At 36.4% G+C, this 25,929-nt stretch overlaps 1 protein-coding gene across 4 annotated transcripts in view; it reads right to left on the minus strand.

Annotated features, from left to right (window-relative positions):
• The window catches only part of SYT1 (synaptotagmin 1), a 766,356-nt gene extending 741,649 nt beyond the window's left edge, over positions 1–24,707 (minus strand). For 3 of the 4 annotated variants that reach the window (XM_069094804.1, XM_069094805.1, XM_069094802.1), the window contains exon 1: positions 23,526–23,947. The gene's annotated coding sequence lies outside the window, so the exon portion shown is untranslated. Of the gene's footprint in view, positions 1–23,525; positions 23,948–24,483 lie in introns of those variants that run through there. The other variant, XM_069094803.1, reaches the window with a different exon arrangement.
• Between the last annotated feature and the right edge of the window lie 1,222 nt (positions 24,708–25,929).

Raw genomic sequence — 25,929 nt, forward strand, 5'->3', positions numbered from 1 at the left:
AAAATCAAGAAAAAAGATATACAGGCACTGAGGCATAGAGATCCACTGGAAAAGTTGAAACGGGTATGGGAGAAAATATGGGAGAGAGCAGATTGGAGGTGGGGATATCCTGTGGGACTGCTGTTTTGGGGGGATGGATGGGGGAAAAATGGGGAGAAAATTTGTAACTCAAAATCTGGTGGAAACGAATGATGTAAATCAGCAGTTAATAAAGCATTTAAATTAAAAAAAAAGAATTTATCTTCCAGTAGTATTATCTGAACTAAGTCTTTTTTGCTTGGTCAGGCACTAGGAATATTTAATTCCAATAAGCTGTTATTAATTGAATTTCCACAACAGCCAAAGACAAATAAAACAAATTAAAAACCAAAATCCCTAACATATATAATGAGCTATGCACACATCAAACTTCATAATGCCATGTCCAACTCAAAAATCTACCTCCAAGATGAACTGATGTTAAAAGGATAAATGCTTTAAATATTAAATACCTTTCTGTTAGTTGTTTACTTTAGTGCTGAATACACTGATTTTCCACTATTTTACAATCTTTAGGTGCTTTAAAATATATTTTTTCATATTTAAAATAATACATTGAATTTAAGTTAAAAAAAGGTTGCTAAGCCATATATTATGAAGTAATGGAATTCAGATTCAATTTTCTAGAACAGATTTGTAATGGCGGCTGACTGAGCATATAGAGGAATTGAAACTTTGCTGGGTAACGATAACCTTTAATTTATCTAATCAGATTTTCCTTTCACAGTTCATATAAATAGCATTCAGTTTAATATATAAGGTGTGTTACACTGACCATATCTGCTAGCATGACACGGGAAATTTTCCATGTTGAAAAATTAAAGAAACCCACAATCTTGAAAATCACTGGATGTGATATGTATATGTGGTCATAGGAAGAATTATTTATTCCCTGAAAAGGCATTTAAAATAAAAACTGAGCCACCTAGATTGAAAGGAAAACAGTCAAAATATATGAGTAAATAATATGCTTTTATTATCTCTAATTTTTTCCTTATAGGAAATCTTCAATGGATACCCCCCTAAAATTATGTCATCAAGATTAGTAAGCAAAAATTACATATCACAATTTTATAACTAGAATGTATTTCACAAGCCATCTAGCCCAGCCTCCTTATTTTACAGATAATATAACTGAGTCTCAAAGAAGTTCTGACTTGCCAAAATTAATACACATAATAGGAGTCAGAAGCAAATTTTTTATGCATGTACCCTGACTCCAGGGTCAGTGCTGTTTCCAATGCCTTCCAAGCATTACAATGTATTTTAGGTGAAATAATTTAAGTTACAATGAATTTTGAGCACATAAATTATACTTTATTTAGATATAGAAGAAAAAGAACTCAGCTGGGATTTATAAAGTACTTTCAGTGGTACTGACTATATTTTATACACAGTAAGAAACAGAACAATCAATAACGATCTTAATTCCTATTTAAACAAAGTCCTTCTTGTTACACAAATACATTTCCCCTTCATTGGCAATAAAATGGTCTATTTTGGTCTGATCTTGACCTCTCTCACATAGAACTGTACCAAATCTAGGGAACACAAAATATCCACAAAAGTTGAGGTTGCAGGGGCTGGTGAGAAGAGAGCCAGTTACACTACCCACTCTTGCTCTGAGAACAAAGTAGATTGCAGATTATGGAGAATAGGCTATATGAGAGGAAAATGGTAATACTAGCTAGAAAATTTGCCTCCATAAAAGGAAAATCAGGGTCAAAGGTCTGCCTTTGGCACCTAATGGCTAGCAAATCATGACCCTTTCATTGACTACATTTTTTAAGAACAAATTTCAGACTTAAGATTTCAGAGCAACTGTTAATTTGTTATAGGGGGAATTTGCTCTCAGGAAGTTACCTATACTAATGATCTCATACTTCTGATAGAAATAATGATTTAAAAAAAACCAGAAAAACATGTGTGCAAGCATGTGTGTATGTATATGTGTGTGTATCAAGAATATTGACATGAATATTGACATATATTAGAGATAACCCCTAAACTGAGGTTCTAACACATTTAATTTCCATTTTCCCACTATCCTCTTCCCTTTTGAGCTAACATTCTAGGATTCAGAACAGGCCTTTTTTCCCCCTTGCTTGTCCACTTCAATGGCAAATTTTTTAGCAGTGGCCCAGATAATCTAAAGGACTGGTCACATGTACCTAGCATACAAATATAGCATAATATTGTTGCAGTACATTTTCTTTCCTAATTATGTCTCACATAGCTAATATTAAAATTAGCTCACATTTGCTAAGTACACACCATCTGGGCATTTTGGTGACATCGCCCAGGGGTGTAGAACACAGTAAAAAGAAGCTGAGCCACAATTTCAAAATTACCTTGGATAATTCACACCGAAAGCAGAGAATTGTCTTTTACTAGTTTCTGATTTATTAATTTTTCATCAATTGACCAGTTTACCATATGTAACTGTTAGTCCAAAGGAAGCTGGAAATTGAATAAGAAAGTTTCATAAGTAAAAAGAACAAAGTTGATATCCCCATTAAATTGAGATGTCTTTTCTCTATTGTACTTACAATACTTTTTTGCTTGACAGAAAAATATGGAAATCTCACAATACTCTTGGGATATTTGCTGCACACTATTATGATACAACCCAATACAGATTCCAAGATTGAAAAAGCAAATTCAAAAAGTCTATCTCCACGTTTTTGTCTTCGCTCGCAGTTTTATCTTGAGAGAGAAAAGCTCTTTCACGGCATTTTTTTCCCCAAACTATTCTAAAACCGTGTTTTCACACCCAGAGGCTGTAAGATCACAGTCTGTTCCCATTTTCTTTAAAAAAGAAAACAAAACTGTGATGCCATAATTTTGAGAAATCACATGTTGGTGGCATCATCTGGGGAAAAAACCCTCTTGGTAAGAATTAATTACATAATCTTATTCTTCATCAATATCCCTTTACTTGTAACACACATTTACATGTAAAATAAAAAACAGTTTTAGACATTTAAAATTATAACAACTCTAGCTCTTCTGTCCTTAAAAACTAAGAAAGTTTTAATTACTATTCAAAATCCCTCTCAAGTACATAAAGTTTGCTTATTTTGACAGCTCTGAAGGGATTTTGGAAATAGGCATATCATATTTTCTAAAATAGTGCAAAAGTACTCACTTTCAGGACTGAATAATGTAGATCATTTTTAAAATAGGTGGTCCAGTTGCTTACATTACTAAGACTGCAATGCTAGTACCCGTCCATGTATCCCACGAATACCAGCATGGGCCTCATAGTGTCATTCAATGCATATATAATCACAGAGACTCCTGCCTTTCTTTCTCTTCTCACCTAGATAATTATAATCACCTCCAGTGAGTTATAGTAAAGTGATTGTCTTTCTTCAACTATTTTTTTAAGGAAAAAAACTAGTCATGCTTCACTTCAATTCTATTGTCCAGCTACCTTCCCTTAGTCACTATTCCCCTATTTATGTATTTTCCACCACTGGAATGTAAGTTCCATGAGGGCAGGGACTTGGTTATTTGTATTTCTTTCCCTAAAACAGCAAAATGCTTGATATGTACAAAGTGTTTAATGAATCTTTTTTTATTCATTCACTCCTTCATCCAAAATATGCTGAACTTGAAGGTCAGAGAAGCAGATTTCTACCTGGCCTACCAAACAAAGTAAATATGTGAACATGGCAAGGCATCTCCTCAATTTTTCTCTGAATCTCAATTTTTTCACTTCTAAAATTGGGCCAATACATGAAATACCTACCTCTGCAGGGAAATTGTAAGGAAAATACAAGGTGAGTTCATATAAGTGGTTACTTCATCTTTCATTTTTTTCTTGGTCTGGTATCATTCCACTTTCTCCAAACCTCCAAACTATAGTTCCCCACTGTGTGTACACCGAGGTATAAAATAAAATCTCCCACTCTCCATTTTCTCTTTGTTGGCTAACACTTTCCTATGATGTCCCTTCCAGGATCAACATGGAAACAGCTATCTGCTGTAAGTGAACCACATCTCTAATTTGTAATAATATTCCAGTCAAGGTCAGGGTATTCAGTAGCTGACAGTAGGGAGAGGAAGTGTTAAATGACAAAGAAATTTTCCTCTAGAAAGAAAGAGGATAGGAAAAACAAGTTTTTGGCAAAATTTCAAGTGTACAACAACACTCTGTTCTTTCATCTGGGAGCAAGAGGATGGGAAAGGAAAGGAGCAGAGTAGAAAGTTGCTTTGAATTCCTCCTGAAGACCATAAGATTTGTAATTGAAATGATGGTGGTCCCCTCCATTTCTCCAGCCGGAGTTATCAGTGTTATCTGTATTTTGGGAGCCCACGTTGATACATTTGTCTTTCCCAGGTATTGGTCCCTCAATAGGCCCAAAGTCTTGAAAAGGGATTAAAAATTGCTGGGGGATGAACATTTCTCTTTCCTGCTAATAAAACATTATTATTTAAGAAAAGAATTGCTGTAGGTAGGAAGTAAAAAAAAAAAGAGGGAATTCATCTTCTCAAGACCTTCTTCTAGGCAGAAGACTATAGACTTTCTTTCTTTTTGGAGGGCAATTGGGGTTAAATGATTTGCCCAAGGTCACACGACTAGTAAGTGTTAAATTTCTGAGGCCAGATTTGAAGGCAGGTCACTGTGCCACCTAGCTGCCCCCAGACTGCAGACTTTCTTTACTGCATTACCCTTCCAAAACCTTATCACTCAACAAAATATCTTTAGAAATGCTAGCTTGGGTATTAAAAAAAATTCAAAATACTATATTTCATAACATCAATTAATAATTATTGGTATCATGAAATTAGTATTTTACAATAATATATTAATATATTATATTTTTTGTTAATACTAATTAGTAATTATGAATACTGATTAATAATTCTAATATGTACAAATATAAGCAACTTTGAAATTATCATGGCGCATTCATCATTATAGCATGTAAAGATGAACTAAACTATAAAGTTTGCTTCAATACAACTTCACATGAATTCAATTGTTTAAAAAAGTTAATTATTTTAGTTGTTTAATTATCTTAGCTTAGTATACTTTTTGTAAATTAAAAGTAACTGAAGAAAATGATGTTTATATCTCTATGTCTATATCTACTATAAGTCTAATACCTCGGGAACATACAAGCAACAACAAAAAGAACAAAAAACCACCCAACAACAAAACTTCACACTTTAATATCATGAAGAATTTACTTAAAAAGTTAAATCAAGAAGGTTTTGAAAGCAAGAATAACCAAATGACATAAAAAACCCAGAAATTGACTATTTCTTAAATAGGAAACGACTGATTACAAAACTAATTCATCTTTGAATCAGATATCTGTATGTAGTCAGATCAATTGGCCAGAGCAAAGGTCAAACTAAATACCAAATGAGAAGGAAAGATAATGTTGAAAAGACTTAGTATGTCTGCAGTAGCTCCAAACTGAATGATTTAGATGAACAACATAGTCAACCCTGGAAAAAATGGAAATGCACGACAGTAAATAAGCTTGCATTGGACCTGTTGTGAGATCCAGAAACCAAATGCTCTTAAGAACATTTGAATATGAAACCAGCAGGACAACAAAATGATACAAAATAGAACCTACTTCATGGCATTCTATAATGACCCATTTTCAATTAATGATGGTAGTCAAACCACTCATAGGCCAACAGCTGCTCTGCTTGGTTTCAACTCCATTGTCATCTTCATCATGTCTCCACAGCAGGTATTGTCTGGCACTCTCTCCCCTTCCTTTTCAGTTTCCTTTTGGATATTGTAATACCTGTTAGTTTGTAAGCTCTTTGAAATCTGGGACTATCTTTAAAAAAAAATTATTCCCAGCACTTAACATCCTGCCTGGCACACAATAGGTGCTTAATAAAGTGTATGTTATCATATGTATTCTCTATCAAATCAGATCCAGTGTTCTCCATTTAAGATTGTTAGAGAAATAGCTGGATCTAAGTAAATTTGTATATATGTGTGTATTTAGATTATATGTGTACAATCATATTAAACCCATTTCCACATTAGTCATATTGGAAAAGAAGAATGAGAACAAAAGGGGAAAACCATGAGAAAAAAAAACAACAAACAAACAAGAAAGTGAAAATAGCATGCTTTGATCTGCCTACTCTTCCTGTCTGCATTCAAACTCCATAGTTCTTTCTCTGGATATGGATAGCATTTTCCATCATGAGTCTTTTGGAATTGTCTAAGATCATTGTATTGAAGTGCTAAGTCTACCAAAGTTGATTATTGCACTAAGTAATTATATTTAAAAAGAAATCAATTCATAAGGTACGATACCTTGAAAATTCATCTCCAAGAGGAGGGAAGTCCCCCAAATAACAAAGGATATCATTGGTGTTATTTCTGTCCAAAAAAATAGAGTAATACACAAGACCTCAATCTGATAAATAGGTGGCACATTGGATAGAACACTAGACTTGGAGTATGGAAGACCTGAATTCAAATATTACCTCAGACATTTAATTAGCTTTGTGGCCCTGAGGAACTTACTTGAATTCTTTGCCTCAGTTTCTTCTTCTGCCAAAATGGAGATAATAATAGCATCTTCCTCCCTGCAGTTTTGTAAGGTTCAGATTAGATATATGTAAAATACTTTGCAAACCTTAAAGCACTATATAAATGCTAGTTATCATTATTCCTAGCTTCTTGAAGCAAACTACAGAGATTCCTCAATGAAGTCTACAAAAGTACATAAGATATTGGTATAATCATTCACACTGAAAAAACAAAGTGCATGAAAAAACACACATTTGCCATGCTGACAAAGTTAGATAGGCAGCCTGCCAAGTTATTTACATACTTTATACATACATACATATATGTGTATACATGTAAATATATAAAATTAGGCAGTTAAATGGTACAATGGGCAGAGGACCAGGTCTGAAGTCAGGAAGATCTGAGTTCAAATGTGGCCTCAGGCACTTACTAGCTATATGATCCTGGGCAAATCACTTAAACTTGTTTATTTCAGTTTTCTTTTATAAAATGAGCAGAGAAGGAAATAGCAAACCACTCATATATATTTACCAAGAAAACCCCAATGAGGTCATGAAGCTTTGAATATGACTAAACAACAGCAACTGAACAAGTCTATATAAAATGCACCTGGTACTAATATATTTGCTTATTTTCTGCCTATCTTTCTCATTTCAGAAACTGAAGCTGAGCAATGTTAAATGATCTGCCCAAAGCCCATAGCATTAAGTGACAGATCCCTGATTCAAACCAGATCTTCTCATTACAATTCCATATTTCTTTCCCCTCTACTCTGTTGTTTCCCACCATAAGAGTCTTGAGGGCCATTTCTTTTGCATCTGCACAACTCATAATCTCTTTTACTCATCTATCTGTCAACATGCACTCAATATAGCATGAGTTCTTCTCCCAGAATTCACTGACCACCTAATGACTTCTAGATAGATGTTAATAGGGAAAAATTACATTGTTATTTTCACGAATCTCCAGCTGAAATTTTAGTGTTATTATATTTAGTATTATAATTTGGTATTACTATTGATAATGAGTACAGGAAAACAACATTATTCTGAGAATAAGTTAAGAGCCCCTGCATTCTACTAACTTGGTTGTAGTGATGGTTTTCTTCTACCAATTTCCTTATCTCTTTAGTATCCTGACACTTGATGGTCCGGATCAAGACTGAGACACTGTAACATCCTGAAGCCCTTTTTCAATCAACAATGAAGATACATTGAGTAAAGTTTTCAAGCTATTTTAATCACACTATATTCCTATTTTAATGTCTCACTATGATAGAGAGGTAAGCATGGATTTTCAGAGGCTATGGTGATGGAGTAAAATCCATGTCTTGCCATACATAGCACATCATAAAATCACTGTCCTTTTTCAGTTCCTCATCTGTAAAATGAGGGCGTTGTACCTTCCAACTTTATTGGAAATAAAATTTTCTTATAAGATTTTTTTCTGGTTTGAGGTTATGATCCTTGAAAAGCAGACACATACTTAGGACCATTAGGACCATTACTGAAGTCTTTCCAGCGAAGTACAACTTGTCAGAGCTTCTTATGTTTCACTGAGAAAGGCTTCAACTTACATGAACTGATTGATATAGTGTAAAATGAGCCGAACCAGGAAAACACTGTACACAGTAACATCAAAACTGTATGATGATCAACTGCAAATGACTTATTCTCAATAATACAATGATTCAAGACAATCCCAAAGGATTCATGATGACAAACGCTAATCACCTACAAAGAAAGAACTGATGGGGTATGAATGCAGACCAAAGCATACTATTTTTCCATTTTGGGGGGTTTGAATTTCCTTTTACAAAGTAACTAACATGGAAATGTTTTACATGATTGTACATGTATAACTTATGTCAGGTTACTTACTATCTCATGGAGGGGAAAGAAAAAGAAGGGAAGAAGAGAATTTGGAACTCAAAATTAAAAAAAAATTAATGCTGAAAATTATTTTTACATGTAATTGTGGAAAAATAAAATACTATTAGAAAAAGAGGAAAAAAGAAAGGTTTCAAAAGCCCAAGGTCTCTTCCATGACAAGAGATGGGGCATCAAAGAAAAATTTCATATTTGACTGCATTCACTTTTTTTTAATTGGTGAGCTAAAGTACACATGGTAGCTTATTTGCTATTCACCCCAGAAACTGATCAACAAAAGAACCCATTTGCCTAAACACGTCATTCAATGAGAGTTTCATGTACATATTTTACATCTCCACACTAAAAAATAGGCCAGTTTCTGGCTGACTCATTAATCACTGCTTCATTACTGCTGCAGCACATCAAGAGGCCATGTAGTGTTTTGAAAGTTAATGTGCCTCTCTAAGTACATAACATCCTCCCATGAAATGACTTAGGAACAGATCAGAAGAATGTGGGTTATGGAGTTCTTGAAACCAGGATATGAAACAAGATATAGAGAAAACAATAATATCCGGTTAATACAATCAATCCTATGTTACCCAAATGATGACTGACATGAAATGATTTGTTTGGGTGATTTATTTACTCCTCTAAAGTCTAAATTGGAATTTGTAGGATAGAATCAAATGTATACCACAAAAGGAAATTAAATTTGAAAAAAAAAACAACTTTTATTTTTAAAATCCCTTTAATGTTTTCACATATTTTTTTAAGTAGGGATATTTTATTCTTTAGAAGAAAAAAGTTGAAGGGGAGAGCTATATATAGGAGGGACATAAGAACATTTCTAGTGTCTACGAGGCACGGTTTTGTGGTGGAGAGAGAGCCAAAGTTGGAGCCTAAAAGATCTGGGTTCAAGTCCAGTCTCTCAACAACTATAAGTAAGTCACTAAACTACTCAGTGCCCCCAGGGAACTCTGTAAAGTTAAATTACAAAGGAGATAATTATCTATATTGATATTAAAAACACAGGTCTATCCTTACCCTACCTAAAAAAAAGAGAAGGAAGAATATATAATAAATTACTAATATTATGTGTTTACAGGTCTGCAGCATAGCACTGAAATGACCAGGAAAAATGTACATTAGCAATTATCCTTGAGATCCTATTTTAAAAATTAGAGAATATATGGATAAGGTTTCTCTTGGGAATGAGTCATCCAAAAAATTGTGTTGCACATTTTGCATAAATCTTTGCTAATTTAACTTCATTTTAATAATAATAAAGGAACAAAGAACAGGGCAGCTAGGTAGCACAGTACTGATTCTGGAAGCAAGATTCATTTTCATGAGTTCAAATCCAGTGTCAAACATTTACTAGTAATGTGACCCTGGGCAAGTCAGTTAACCCTCTTTGCCTCAGTTTCTCATTTGTAAAGTGAACTAGAGAAGAAAATGGCAAACCACTACAGTGTCTTTGTGAAGAAAACCCCAAATTGGGTCACAGACATGAATGAAATGAATCAACAATAACAAAAATAAGTATAGTATTATTAAACTATTTTTAAGTTGATTCTACTTAAGTTTTTGCTGTTCATAGATCTGTCTACCCATAGGTTGGTACAGAAGTCTTATTGCATTTTTAAGGTCTAATAGCTTACAACAGCTATTAATAAAGCAGAATAGCTTCATTATTAAGCTTAACAGCTGAAAATCAAGTCAAATCTGCACTAAGATTTTTGACACAACTCATGTTATTATGGAAGTAAAACTATGTGCATTACCATTTAAGAACATAAAGATTTGTATTGAATGATTTTTAAAATACTATGTGAATGACATTCTGCTAGGTGATGCAAATATAAAGCCAAAAAAAAAAAACCAAACCAATCTTTCTTCTCAAGGAGCTTATATTTTCCTGGAAGAGATATGACATGTATACAGATAAACTGAAGAGGAAGAGAACATTGCCAGTTAGGGAGAGAACTTCAGGAAGGGATTCTTAGAGAATGTCACTCCTAAATTGAGCCTTAAATAAAGATAAGGATTCTGAAAGGCTGGGCTAAGTAAGGAGTATTTTACAGGCAAAGGGGGATAGCCTGTGAAAATTTATGGAGGGAGGAAATAGAACACCAAGTCCCAGACTGGTATGGCGGAATATGTAGAGAGTAATCAGGATGGAAAGGTGAGCCAGTATCAAATTATGAAGGGCTTTGAACAATTAATATTTTATCTTATAGGAAATTGCTATTGTTGTTGTCTAGTCATTTTCAAATCATATCTGACTCTTTGTGATTTTTTTTTGCAAAGATACTGGAGTTGTTTGCCATTTCATTCTCTAGCTCATTTTATAGATGTGGAAACCGAAGCAGAGTTAAGTGACCTGCCCAGGATAATACACCTAGTAAGTAACCTATGGCCAGATTTGAACTCAAGGTAAGTCTTCCTCATGCCTGGCTCTCCCCACTGTGTCAACTAGCTGCTTCTCCTATAGGGAATATGTAGTCACAAAATTTGTAGCCAAAGAATAGAATGAAAAGCTGTAGTCTTTAGATCCAGAAGTCCTAAAATCCCAAAGAGTGAGAGCTGAAAGGAACCTTGGAGGTCATCTAGTCTAACCCACACTTAAAGGAACATTCCTTCTAACATATTCAGCAAGTGGTTATCCAGTCTCTGCTTAAAGACATCATAGGACAAGGCAGCCCACCACTTCCTTATACATACCATCCTTCTTTTGGACATCTCCAATCAGTAGGAAATGTTTCCTGACACCAGACCCAAACTTGCCTCTTTGCAGCTCCTGGCTTTTGGTTCTGCCTTTAGGGACCAATCAGAACAAGTTTATTGCCTCTTTCACATGACAGCCCATCAAATACTAGATTGGACACAACTATCACATTCCCCTGAGCCTTCCTCTCCTTGAGGTTAAATATGCTTAGTTCTTTCAACTGAATCTCAGATGACATGAATTGTCTTCACTATCTTAGTTGCCTCCCTCTGTATACTCCTCAGCTTACAAATGTCTTCCTTAAACTAGGGTGCCCACAACTAACACAATACTCCAGATGCAGGCTAACAAGGGCAGTAAACCCCTGATTTCTGAAAGTTGTGCCTCTATTAATACAGTTGAAGAGGGGACTCCAGTTTAGGAACGTAGTGAACTAGCTGACCTTCAAAATCCTTTCCTGTTTTATGATCTGGGGGCTTCAGTATCCTTGGTATTTCCATTAAACCAAACTCTATCATTCCTGGACAAGATGATAAAATAGTCAAAATTTGTCTTTGTTAACCTTCTCACCTCTTTCCCATGCCCCCAAATACTCCAACCTACCACCTTTGCACCACATTGCACAGGAACTCAATGCCCTCTTGTGACCTATAAAATCCTCACTGCAACATTCCATTCAGGTCTTCCTTTCTCCAGACTTTTCTCTGAACTCCATCCAAATTTGTATTCCTTCTATTCTATCAAAAAGCAAAACAAATCAAATTTTCTACTCCAAAGGTCAATAAAAATTTTTATTCCCTAACTGGGAGGACTAATTGGGTATGGATTTTGAAGCTGTGAAGAAAATATTTCTGGACAAGGGACTCCTCCATTAGTACACACTACTTAAACTACTCTCCCTCCATATGGAGGGAAAGGAAAGTAGTATCCAGTTCCATGCCTCCAGCTGAAGGTAGAAGGAATTTTGTCAAAGAGAAAGCTACCAGGAGAAAACACTGAAAACCTCTGAATCAGTAAAAATTCTAGGGTATCCTAAGCAGCTATTACTCCCTTGCTTCTCTCACAGTCCAAGTATTTTAAGATACATTCACTTCCATGTATTAAGAATATGGTCAATAATAATATTAAGGTACAGTGGTTTAAGTAAGGGGCCTCCATTTTCTCTGATATGTGAACTGTTTCTCTCCTTTCTTGATTGCTGGGTATGAGACTGAGACAATCCTGAATTCAGACTCTCCTCACTAAGCTGGTCAGTGAGAATATTTTCAAATTTTAGAGTGTTCTTCCCAATTCTTTCTATTCCTAAGGTTATCCACAGTCCTCTTAGTTGGTAAAGGTAAGAGAAATCCCCAAATTCCAAATTTCTTGGACCACAGATATGAGAAGGTAAGACCATATAACTTCTCCTCCTGTATCACAGAATCAGGGATTTGCAGGGCACTGTAACAGTAATGAAATTTAAAGATCCCCTTGTGTTGGCTTGGTTTTGGGGTTGAGTGTTGAAAACCAGAGCTTGTGGATCCCACTTGTGGGATGGACTTGTTGACATGGAGAGAGGGCTGAACTGGAGGAGCTGGTGCCATGGATTTAGAGAGGCACAAGCAGAGAGAAGGCCCAAGCAGAGTGAGAGGCCAGAAAAACTTTTGGGATAAGCATCGTGGAGGCACAGAGAGAGAAGATTGCTGAGGGCCAGTTGGAGCTGCCCAGGACTTTTGAGAGCTGACACCCGGAGGTGCCAAGGACTGAGGAGACATGGCTGTGCTGCCGGTATTTTGTCTGTCTGGTTTGATGTTGTTTTGCCAGGTTTGTCTACTGGTGAAGGACAGTGCTGTTGTCGTAGCGGTCCTGGAACCTTGCTGTTGGTTCAGAAGCCCTGAAGAATTTTCTTGTATGTTTACAGAAATCCTGGAAGAGGGTCTTGCTTATGTTTTCAGGGGTCCTGAGACTCTTCTGCAGGCAAAGAATGAATTGATGAGGACACTGGCAGTGTATATTGTGGCTTTGTTAACCTTTGTCTCCTCAGGAACAGAGATTGCTGAGAACTTTCATTGGTTACAGATAAAAAAAAAGAGACCTCTCTGGGTATTAAATGCTGTGATGATATCTTAACCTTTTTGTAATTCAGGGGTAGATGCTCTCCACCCCCCCCTTTTTTTTTAAAGCAATTGGGGTTAAGTAACTTGCTCAAGGTTACACGGCCAGTTATTTCTGTGTGTGTTACTGAGTATCTGAGCCCAGATTTGATCCCCAGGTCATCCTGACACTGGAGCCAGTGCTCTTACTCGCTGAGCCACCTGGCGGCCCCTACCACTCCCCCTTTTGAGAAGGTGCTAGGCCTTAACTGATGATAATTGTAACTCAGCTGTGATCCAGGGGTGGGAAACTTTTGACTTTTTTGTCCTCTGTGACTGAAATAAATGTACTGCCCAAGGGTGGAGTAGTACGTGGAAATTATTGAATTACACTTGGTGAATGCTCTATTTTGATTTTCTGTTCTGTGAATGTTTTGACTTAATTTGTCACTGAATAAAATAGAGATTTACTATGCGAGTATTCCGAACCTTGGAAGTTGCCTCTGCTTGGCATTACAAGCACTTTCTCAGTTTCAGGAGTTCCTTTCCCTTATTTCTAGCTAACCTCAGAAAAAAGAAGTTGCATTAAGTATAATGCTAATGACTTTCATAAACTGCTGACCATGACTAATTATGTATGCAACAGAATAAAGGTTATTCAAATCACAAATACTGTCCCAAATCTTTAAATTTTTTGATAGAATACTAAATTGTGTTTAGGTACATAGTATGTGAATGAATGAATGAAAAAAGTACTTACATTCCAATAGAGGGAGACAACATATGGGGAGTAGGAATCAGGAAATGTTGATTTTGTTTGGAAATTAACAAGGATGGTGAGTAGAGTCTTTGGGGAATCAACTGAATTGTTCTTTTTAGAAACAATGACAGTATTGATAAGAATACTGTTCCTAGAGCAAAAGGTTCAAACAACAGCAGAGCAGATGGGAAGGAGTTATGGGTACCAGATAGTCAGATGGGATGTGAAGCTCTTCCTAGAACCCGCTAGACAGAGTGAGGAATGTATATTTATATTGGCTTGGTCACCAATGTGAAAAAAATGACCTCAGCCTTGGTTCCAATTCTAAGTACATCCAGAGCATGGTCGAGGTCTAAGTGGTATGGAGGGAGCAACTGGCAGAGTAATTGACAAAAGATGGACAAGGTGAAGAGTTCTGCATACAACTAAGAATCTGGGTTCAAATCCTGGTATTCTGCTACCTGCTACTTTTATGATCTCAGGCAAGTCACCTAAATTCTCTGAACCTCAGTTTCTTCACCTATAAAATGAGGTGTTTGGAAATATTCACAGCAGCCCTTTTTGGGCAGCAAAGCCTTAAAACATTGCAGATATTCATTTATCAAGGAAAGGCTAAGCAAACGGTGGCACAAGAATTCAATACAATAAGACTGCAGTCTAAGGAAGAGTATGGGAGGGAAAGTGAAGAAACATTTGGCATTTAAGTCTACTGTGTGCCAAGAACTGAACAAAGTGCTTTTCAGATATCTCATCTGATCAACTAAAATATCAACAAAAATTGTAAAAATTCATATAGGGTGATATATGGAGAACCAGAAAAATGATGTAACAAATGACTACAAAAATGTAAACAGAAAGAATAAAAAGTGAAACAGTGCTAGAATATTATATTACTACTTGGTGTATGTTAAGCCTCAGAGGAAATAAAAGATGAAAAAAATACACTTTACTCCCTTTCCCTGAAGTTAGTGGACTACAGATATGGATACTGCATTCATGATCAAACTCAGGGTATATAGTCCTTTTTTTTCTGAACTGTTTCTTTTGTATTATTCTGTTGCAAGAGATGGCTCACTGTGATGCAGACTGATAGATATTTGATGAATTGAATTTAACAGTAAATTGGCATAAGTAGTAAGAAAATAAAATATCAAATACCTCTTACACTTAGTTTGCATACACAATATTATTTTGTGTTTATAAATAGTGTTTTTTTCTTTGAAAAGAGTTCACTGACAGCTAGAGCTATTTTAACAACAACTGGCATGAGGGTGTTGAATATTCGAAGGATTATTCAAGCTTACAATTAAAAGTATCAGTTTCACCAAAATGAAAAGGGTAGTCAAAAATTAAAAAAAAAAAGCAAGTTTGGCATAATGTTACTGTAAAACCTACTAATTAATCTTTAAAAAACAAGTAAATATCCATTGGTGTTCTAGTTGTAGGGACTTGTCCATACTTCTACAGTTTATCATAGGCTTCTTGAATTTGGAAGAGCAGCAAGAAGACCAGTAAAAACAAAGAAAAAGAATCTGCTAACTGCTGTTATGAAGCAAAACAATGTTTGTCCTAGGAAAAACAACACAAAGAAAGACTAGACTACTAAAGATTGGAAAGGGAAGGTTTACAGCTGTAGTTCACTTTTTGCTTAAGGCTATGCAAAAATCATTGTCAGAAGAAGTCATATGGTACTGCAATGTCTGAAAAACTTTCTCAAAGTATAAAATACTAACCTTTCTCCTTGCAAAAACCAAAGTCCTTGGTGGGAGGACTTCAATTCTTTCAGACCTACAAGTCTTTTTCCAATTGATTAAAAGATGAACTCAGATTAATATGTTGTTATACTGAGAAACATAACTGGTTCAGAACTATAAATATTACCCAAAAGAAATGTAATCCTGCAACATGACCTTGAACAATATCATATGTCTGAAAAGATTAAGAAATGTATACAAAATAAGGAAATACATACTTCAATAGCCTGAGGACACATACTTAAACTCCAGTTAAAGTCTATAAGTTGGAATCAAGTTCATACTTAAAGGCAGGCTTAATAATCCAGTTACTATGCAGTTTCAGAATAAATTATAATTTATTAAAAACTTGTGAAATCAATGTCTAATTGTGTGAAACAAGTAGCTATGATAAAAGGAGACAATATTATACACTGGAAATTCTTTAAGATGTAAAAATTTGTAAAGTTCTTTGTTAAAGTATTAATTTAATTAGTTTATGTATTTATGGTATCACAAAGTATTTTAGGAGCTCCTGAAATATATGTAATTATTTCACATCACACGTTTATGATTAAAAGACAAGTAGTATTTATAGAAGAAATCAATTCCAGTTAATCTAAAGGCATATTGTCTTTCTTGTTGACATGCCACTGTTCTCAGTTAGAAGATAAAGCTCCTTATAATCTCTTGGATTATGAATAAAATTCTAGATTCAGTATTCAATGGATCAAAATTAGATCATCTATAACTTATCAATCATCTAACATTAAAAACTCATGAAACATGAAGAAAATAAGATCACCAATAGCTTTTTGATTATCTCACATAAGCAACTCATGAAATACTGAGGATTTTATTGTCTAGCATGTATGGAAAAGAAACTTTTTGTCTGAGATTCCATCAGTTTTGGTATAGGTTATCACAGAATGGTGATATTCTTTCATTCCAGAAATAGATTTCAATACTTAGACAATACATTCTAATGTCACACTGTTTCTTTGCATCATCTCTTGAGTCTACTGAAAAGGCTGTGGTTTAGACAAAAAGCAGGTTATGGGAGCATTATCTTTCAAAGGTGTCTGGTTAGAAGCCCATTCTATTGATCCGCTACTTTTTACTTCTCTTTATATTGTTTTACTCCTGGGAAGACATGTTGATGTTTTGCTTTTGAATAATTTTACTAAAACAAAGGATGATTACTTGAACAGTTCAACCATAGCTCGACAGTGAATGGTAAGCATATTGCACTTGCAAGAAGAATTGAAGTTATTAGTCCAAAATAATTTTCACTGATTTTTCTCAAGAATAAGCACTAATAAGGACCAATTCCCAAATTTTCTAGACAAAGCAAGGCATTACATGATACGTAGGCCACAGAAAATGTTGTGATATATGTGTGTATGTATAATTTCTCTTACCAAGGAATGAGAAGACATGCCAAGTATTAACCCAAGATTCATATCCCTTATTTGCTACCTTAGAAATATTTCTTCTAGGTATTGAAAACCAAGTAATGCAAGGTAATTTGAATGTTAATCCCTATTCTTACTTTCATGAGAATCGATACAAACATAGAAAGCTAGAAGTGAAGAATTAAAAAATGCAATTCTTAGGATCCTAGGATAATCGATTTCAAGCTGGAAGAGAACTAAGAGGTTCTGGTCCAACTCTTTCATCTTACAGAGGAGGAACCTGAGACTCAGGAAGGCTAAATGACATGTCCCAGATAACAGAAACATTAGAATAGCTAAGGTTCAAACCTAGGTCCTCAGACTCCAACTAACAAATTTTCCCCTGCACCAGTCAATCAGCAAGCATTTATTAAGAATTTACTATGCAGGCACTGGAAAAGCATACAAATGCCTGTATTCGTTGGTTATTTCCTATATGATATAGCATGAGGTTCAAGGAAGGAATTTATGTAGTCTAGGAAAGAAATGGAAATGGATCTAGATGTATGATTACAAAGTCCCTGCAAGGAGATAGTGACCTAGCTCATGAGCAGAATTATCAGGGGTTTCATAGTACATTTTTATGTGATCCTTCTATATTCCCATTTGAATTCAGAAAATCATATGTGGTTAGGAAGGGGAAGAAAAATCTCCTCATGTGTGCTGCCTATAGCTCAAAGAACGTTTCACACTAAAATTCTCTCTTAAAACTCTTATAAAATACTTGCTTTCATGAGCTTTTTTCCTTGATTAATCAGCTAAGTCATTTAAAAGAAAAGAAAAATGAATACCATAGTTTGGGGTCACCAACAATGTAAAAAGAAATACAAACAGTTACATTTGTTTAGAACACATTTTGTTTAAAACACATTCTAAGCAGTTTTGAAATAATCACCACAGCTAAGGATGTCTGACTAACTGGATAATGTAGAACAAGAAAGGAAAGAAAATGCGTCATTTCAAAGCATTTATCTGTATTACTTGGTTACTGTATTTATGGCTTTCTTCATCTGGCCCAGGAGGGCATATATTTGTTCAAATGACTCAGTGTTCTAGTCCCTAAATCCACCCCACCAAGGGACTACAATGGCTTGAGAGGATGCCCATTGTCTATCCCCAAATTCTCTAAGCATTATTTCTAAATATCACCACAGTAAAAGTCTACTTAGTTCCCCAAACCTCTCTTCCTATTTGCCACATCTGCTCCCTTAAACAAAGCTTTTTTTCCATGGGGAAAAAAGTATTTTTTTTTCAACATACAAAGGATGGTGGATACAATTAGATGAATGGGCATGCAAATAATCAATTGTCTTTATCTTGACATGGGCAACAATAGCAAAATGAGTAGTACAAGGCAATTCCCAGTTTTTCCTTCATTGTACATATGGTTATTGCTAGGGAATTCTTTACTCCCCAGTTCTTTGCACCACTGGGCATACTTGGAAGTATATATCAAAAACAGAGCTTTAAATTATATAATCTGCAAAAACAAATTTAAAATGCTCTCCTTAATCTATTCTAATCTGAGAAGAAGTCACGTTTAGCTAATCTAAGCTTAAAGAAAACCATTGAAAAAGCATTGGAGTTCTCAAAAGCTCTCTGCAAAATGTTTTAAAGAATTTTCTGACATAATTATACATACAAATATGTATGTATATTAATATGTAATATATAGATATTTGTAATATAGATTATAATTTCCTTTCATATATGTGTGCTTATATATATAAACATATACATATAGAGAAATTGCTTACTGTTTCACTAATAAAAGTTTACCTTTTAATAGGAGGGCAATATTTCTTTCAGTCCATTAAAAAGAAATTACTTTTTCAGTAAACCATTGTCTTAATCATAGAGAGAGCTAAATACCTTCCTTGATTATTTCCAGTAGGCACCAAGGCATCCTTCACAGAAGAATGAAAGCCAAGTACTCTTCCCCTATGTGTATAAAGAATTTAAGTTTCAAAATCCATATAACTCATATTTTGTACAATAAGTGCCCACGTGGTGACCATGATATAGACCCAGAAACTCAATTTGTCTTTTGGGCAATGTATAAAGTGTAGCTTCAAGGCAGTATCTTGGAATGTCAAACAGGGAGCCTAAAGAAAAAATGTCATCCTCCCTTTAGTAAGGAGGATAAATCCTCTGTTAATAAAGAAATACATTTTAGAGAGAGTCCTCAAATAGGAATAAGTTCTGATTCTTTTTTTTCTTAAACCCATTAAGAAAAATACTGACTCTCCCTTGAGGAATTAAACTGAAAGGCCTAATTCCCCCAAACAGATGACATTAAAGTCATTAAATCATTTCAAAAATTAAGAACAAGTTTCCCTTAATGTAGATACTGATTGCAACAGCCCCTAAAAGCATCAGAAAGGCAGGAACAGCCTTTTTCAGTGGCTGCTACTTGTGAATAATAAAGTTTACGTGTAAAAAAATATGCTTCCAACTTAAATGAGTGTACATATGCATCTGGTTTGACTGTTCTTTACACCAACAGTTTCTACAGATCACCTTTTCTTTAATCCACATAAATCTAGAGTAAAGGGAAAGATTTGGACAGACAGTACATTACTATTGTGCCTCTATCTATTCTTAGCCTTTCAACCAAAGCATGATTAAAAGCAGAACAAAGATATCACCCCCCATTTTTTTAACATTAAATGGGTCTCAATCCTAGAATATCATTAATTTTAAAAATATTAAAAATGAATGAATGTTTCATCCTTCAATTCAAATGTATCATTTTAACAAAAAGTTGCAAAATCAAACCTTAAAGTATAATTAAAACAATGATTTGTTTATTCAGCCAAAATTTCATCACCTCCATTTCCCTCTAACTCCCCCCCCCCCAATTAGTATATAATGACTTAAAGTTGGTTAGGAAGCTTCCGTCGTGTATATTTCTCACTAAGCTGTTGATATAGGCATGCTTATTAAAAGTAAAACCTTTGTAGATTCATAAGAGCACATGTGGTAGTTAACTATAAAGAAATGTAACTACAAAAAATTGATCTTTGGAACGATTGAAAGACATGAAATAGAAGACAAAACATTTCATTTTCCAACTGCATAAATATTTGGCCTAATCCTAGTCGCTGTATGTTAATGTTAATGCTAAACGGTAAGTCCAACTTTGATCCTAGTCATTTATAAAATTAGACAATATGTGCATTCCTCTGTAAAATAACAACATTGCCCTTTTAATGCCTTTATAAATAATGTTCTCATTTTCCAGGCAGAAACTAACCAACAGAGAATACCCCTATCCTAAAATAAACTACAATATTTTATCACCTTCTGGACAATAAGTATTTCAGGACCACCTAATTATTTGTTAGCCATGAGTTTCATGGATAAGAAGACTCTACAAATCTGCTTTAAGAATTCCTACTCTAAATTCAATACACTGAGAGAGAGGTCATGAAGATTTGATTTTATGTTTATGGTATCATTTAGCTAAGTGGAAATTCATACCATCTTCCATACTTCTAATAAACAACAATTTATCTTACTCCCAGTCCTACAAATACAACCAAAAACAAAATGTTGAGTTCTAGCTCCTCGCCTTTAACAGAAAGAAAATATAACATGTGCAAATTTTATAATACAAACATAATGCTGTACTCTTTCATACTTCCTGATTAGATAAACCAGTCTTGTCAAATATGGTAACTCATATGTACCATTTATAAAATAAGGTTATATGCTACACTGCAACCAACCACTCATCACACACACACACACGTATATATTTACCTAGAAAATTTGTAAAGAAGCCTTTTCAATGAGTTAACAATCTTATTTCACAGCAATGTCATGCAATCTAATTAACAGCCTTGATATCAAACATCACTGACACTCCCTTTAAGACATCTTTTCAAGGAGGAAAGAAAATGGTATTTGTATGAAATTGAAGCATTCAAACATTTGTTGCTTTTTGCAAGGGCAACAGCGCATTATGTCACTATCAGTATGTCATTATCATCTGCCCTGTGGTTGTTTTTAAAAAGTCCTTTCCCAAACCAAGCTACCCACAAAATTTAAACTACCTATTTCAATTTTGAAAATAAATTATCTCTACCGAATTTTTGAAAAGTGAGTGAAAAACTAAGTTTTTACAAGTATTTTCTTTAAATAGTATTACTGTAATTAATGTCTTTAAAAAAAAACCTTCAGGAAAAACAGGTGCTAGGATTCAAGGCGAAGTTCCATGTTTTTTCTATGAAAGTGATCAACAATAACAGAATCTCATGTTGCCCACATGTAAAAAGCTGATGGTGGGCTTGCTATCCAGTCTATCTAAACTGAAACTTGAATATTTAGTTATATTCATGAGAAAATTAAAGAATTGTCCTTTTGTCCTTGTAACCAAAAGGTGGCACTTTGAATCATTTGAGGAAGCTCTGAATAGGGAGATAGAATACCCCCCCCAAATATTTTAAAATTTAAAAAACTTAAATCAAATATTTTAAAATTTAAAAAATTTAAATCAGTTAATTCCCCAACCACTACATTACAATACTGAGCACTAGAGTCTTGGCAATTATAAAGTCATCTTGACACATGGGCACCCAAAGTGACCAATTTCTGAATGAAAAATAATATTTAGGAATGATGCTTTCTAGTAGCTACTAAATAATATAAGGTGACTAAAGAATGGAAATTCCCTTTTTTCATGTCAGAAAAAGAAGTCAGGTAAAGAAAATGAGACTTGACACTTTGTGTCCCCATTCTCCTGTACCCACCCACAACAATCAAAGGAAAAGATTTATTTGAAAATTAACATCTGCCTGCTTTTCTGTGCTCATTTAGGACTTTGTTTGGAAAGCTTTCCAGATACATTTACCTAGAGACTTCTCCCTACCATTTCCCATCTGACAGAAATCACTCAGCTGGGTCTGATGAATAATGGTTAAAGGCAGCTTGGATCAGTGATGATTGAATTACAGAACGTTGAAACTACCATTGAGGCTTTTCCCAATAAGAATGTTTAATTTCCCTACTACAGACTTAGCAAGGAGCAGGATTGTTTTGATATCTTTGTCATTCTTGCAGCAAGAAAGAAGAAAAGAAGAAGTATTTTCCTGGTGTGGAATTAACAATTTGGCTACTTTCAAAGCCTTGCTCTCTAAACTTTGTGCCAATTACAGAAAGAGCCTTAGCAAGCTTCAGCCTACATGTGGCTCCTCAAGGAAGTGCTGAAACTGAGTAAACACATTGAATACAGACATTAAGAATTCCGTTGGGTTATGAAAAAAAAAAGTTATCTAGATAAGAGAGGGGAGAATAGACAGCAGGAGGATAGAAAGAAATTAAGAAAAATCAACTTTCACTTGTAGGATCAATGACAATGCAAAAAAGCTTCTATTTTAATATCTCAAAAAGGGTTGTCATTTCAGAAAGTATGGTTTCTCCATCTTGACCAAAAGAAAGAGGAGTCTTGCACAGTTGAAGATTGACTCTCCTGACAAAGACGATTTCAGGAGGGCAATTGTAATCTAACTTTACGTGTGGGGATTCCCCTCACATGGAAAGGTCAGAGCAAAGAAACCCCAAGGAAAGTAGTCATTCCTGTTTTTACTGATCCCCAAACCTTGAAAGTTGTTGAGACACTACTACTACCGTGTAGTGCCAAACTGTTAGCAATACAGGGCAGCTGGAAGCAGGATAAGTCAGATGGTTGCCACTTAAAATCAACAGCAATTAAGCAATCCCTATCCCCCACCCACACACTTCGGTTCGATCAGAACAAGTCAAGTGAGAGACAGATCTACTTGCGAGTTGGGGGTGGGAGAGGGATGTCAAAGGGATGCTTTTTTTATAAGACTGGGAGGCTGACGATTTGTGGACTCTCCTTGCAAGCAGTTTTACCGCCGTTGCTTCCCTCCATTTAACACAGGTTATACTTTTTTTTTTTTGCATTTTTCCGGGGAGAATGAAATCCTTTTTCTTTCCTTCACTCTGCATTTTTCCTTTAACAGAAGGCAATCCTCCCCTGGATGAGAAAGAAACCCTATACAGACAGAGGGAAGGAGGAGGAAAGAGAAAAGGGAGGGATTGGGAAGGGAGGGGGCCGGAGGAGAGAGGGAAAGAGAGGAGATGGGGGGTGTCCAACATCAACTCCAGGCTTTTAAATGACTGGCGCTGTACAAAGTGCTTTCCCCTTAGCAGCACATGTGTTATTATCTTCCTCACAATAGGCCACCCTGGTCTTTCTCACAGTGTCTTCATCTTCCAGTACCCAAACCCAAGTGTACAGAAAAGAAAACATTGCAGGCAGATCCAAGCTAATAACGAGCAGTGGCAGCCGCACCACCAACATTCTAGCCTTACCTGGGAAGAGAGACTGGAGGAGGTGGTAGTGGGTCTCTGTCCTTCAGGGCTCTCCCCTCGGTGACTAGTAGGAAATACACACGCTTTCTCTCCCTGCCTCCAGCTCTTTGGAGGAGAGCCTGCAACACAAAAGGGGTGTGTGGGTGTGGGTGTGTGGGAGGTCTTCCAGGGCCACCAGCAGTCCCAGCTGGCCGCCCCCGCCCTGCGCGCACACAACACACACCCCAATGGGGTCTGAGCCCCCCTTAGCGCAACAACGCCCAGGGGGCTCGCCCAGGGGTTCGGTTGCAAGTTGCCGCTGCTTCTGTTCCTGCCGCTGCCGCTGCAGAAAGAGGAGGTGGAAAGACACTGGGGGCACTGCACGGGCTAGAGCATCCCCACACTGCAGCTTCTCCAGGAATCCCTCCAGTGAGGAGGAGGCAGCCCATCATCCCCCAGCCCCGCCTGCCTGATTGGCTAGCTTGCGGGTACGCTACCCTGGAGAGCCAATCAGGCAGCACCAATAATAGGTGGATCCGTTCAGCCAACATTGCCCATCCCAGTACTGTTAGTGTCTCTCCATCCCTACAGCGGACCGTGGACTTAGGAAGGGAGATGGGGGGTGAAGGGGAGGTGGGGAGAGCTGGAACTAGGGGGGGAGGAATAGGAGGAGGGTTTCCTAGGAATGACAATCAAGGACATAAAATAAATCCTTTGGGAAGGTAGAAGGGAGACCCTCAACCTGTTCTGCAAGCTCTACTCATTGGAGAAAGAGACAGCGTAATACAAAGCTCTATTTTTTTATACTTTCCATCAAAACCTTCTCAGAGACTGAGCATGCCCAGTCTGCTACAGCCCCCCCCCCCACCTGCCACCCCCAAGAGTTTGTGTGTGCATTCCGCTCTTCTAGGGTTTAGGAGGAGGAAAGAGAGGAAGGGGGAAAGGAAGAGGAAGCAGAAGTTCTACTTGGGCATTTTACCTGACAGAGGGAAGACAGGCAGGACAAGAAGAGGAGGGCGGGCGGGAAGATGAAAGCAGCGAGAAGCCGGGCTCCCCACTGAGCTAGAGGGGAGGAATGGGTACTCTCTGTCTCTCTCACTGGGATGCCGGACCCAGCAGGAGTGTTCAGCTAGGGGAGAACAGACGACTTAGGCCTGCTGACGGTGAGGAGTGGGGTGGCGAAATCCTCCCAGTGGGATGATTACAAGCCTCTGCTACTAAGGGGTGCGGTAGGTGCAGAGGAAGCCAGCTCCCATAGGTGGGGCAGAGGAGAGAGAGCTCCACCCACTCCCAGCTCAGGGCTGTAGGCGAGCCCTACGTGTATCACGAGTTTCCAAGACAGAAACGGACAAGTTTGGGGATCCAGGGAAAGTGTGGCCGTGGTTAAGGGATGCTTTCCTAACAGCTTCCTCCACTCCTCCAACCCTTGTTTCTTTTACTGTCTGTGTCAACCCGCACTTTGGGTTTGCCACCCCTGTGTCCACCAAAGCCCAACCGTGGCCTCTTCCCATGCTTCCTGGGTCGTTAAGTAAGAAGCTTTTTTGCTTTTCACGTTGGGTGGTGACCTGATTGTTTCTAAGCTCTCAGGCAATTTATAGCTCAGTAATTCGGAGTAATATCAGGGAGGGAGGGAGGTCTAAAGAGTGGGGGATGGGATCGGTGAAGGAAGCAGAAACTACACAAGTTGAAAAAAAAAAATAAAGCACAAAAACACAGCCCTTTAATTCCCTCTACAGGTGAAAAGCTTTCAAAATGCAAAAAGGTACTTGGCTTTCTTCCCCTGCCTGACCCTGGCTAATAGTTTCTGAACGCCTTATTTGTTACGCTCGGGAATCCTAGCAGTTTGTGTAAACCTGATCAATAGCTGCAAATGAAAAGCCTCCTAATTGGCTTCTTTATTTTACTGAGAAGATTATCCTGACGATTCAGGTAAGGCAAAAAATAGTTATCGCAATTCCCCAAACCCATCCACTTTGAACTGGAGTTTTTATTAACATTGGTTTGCAAAATGTAACTATGGTAAGGATTCAATTAACAGTAACACATTTCTGCAACTTTTAATTAAATGTCTCCTTTTTGCCTATGTTTAATATAAAGGTCCCGGCTGTGTTTCTGAAGGAAAAAGAAGAAAACCCTGGACGTATATTTATCCTTTAAAGTGACAAACTCCTAAAGTTCTGAGAGAGTTATGACAGCCCAGTATCCCAGAACTACAGATTGGAGTTATATATTTCTGATCGCAAATTAAAAGATATTTGAACGTTTAAAAAAAAAACTCTTATTATTAGTAATAACAACGATATCTAGCACTTACTGTTAGAATATAACTAATAGGTGAAATGTAAGGGAAACAATTCAGTCGAATAGTGTCACGTACATAGAATTTTAAGGTTTATCAAAGAACTTTACATTCATTTTCTCTTTG

Source organism: Petaurus breviceps, unplaced genomic scaffold (assembly GCF_028583685.1).
Source record: "Petaurus breviceps papuanus isolate PSGF00001 unplaced genomic scaffold, PetGlider_PUasm1.0 221, whole genome shotgun sequence".
Taxonomy (NCBI): domain Eukaryota; kingdom Metazoa; phylum Chordata; class Mammalia; order Diprotodontia; family Petauridae; genus Petaurus; species Petaurus breviceps.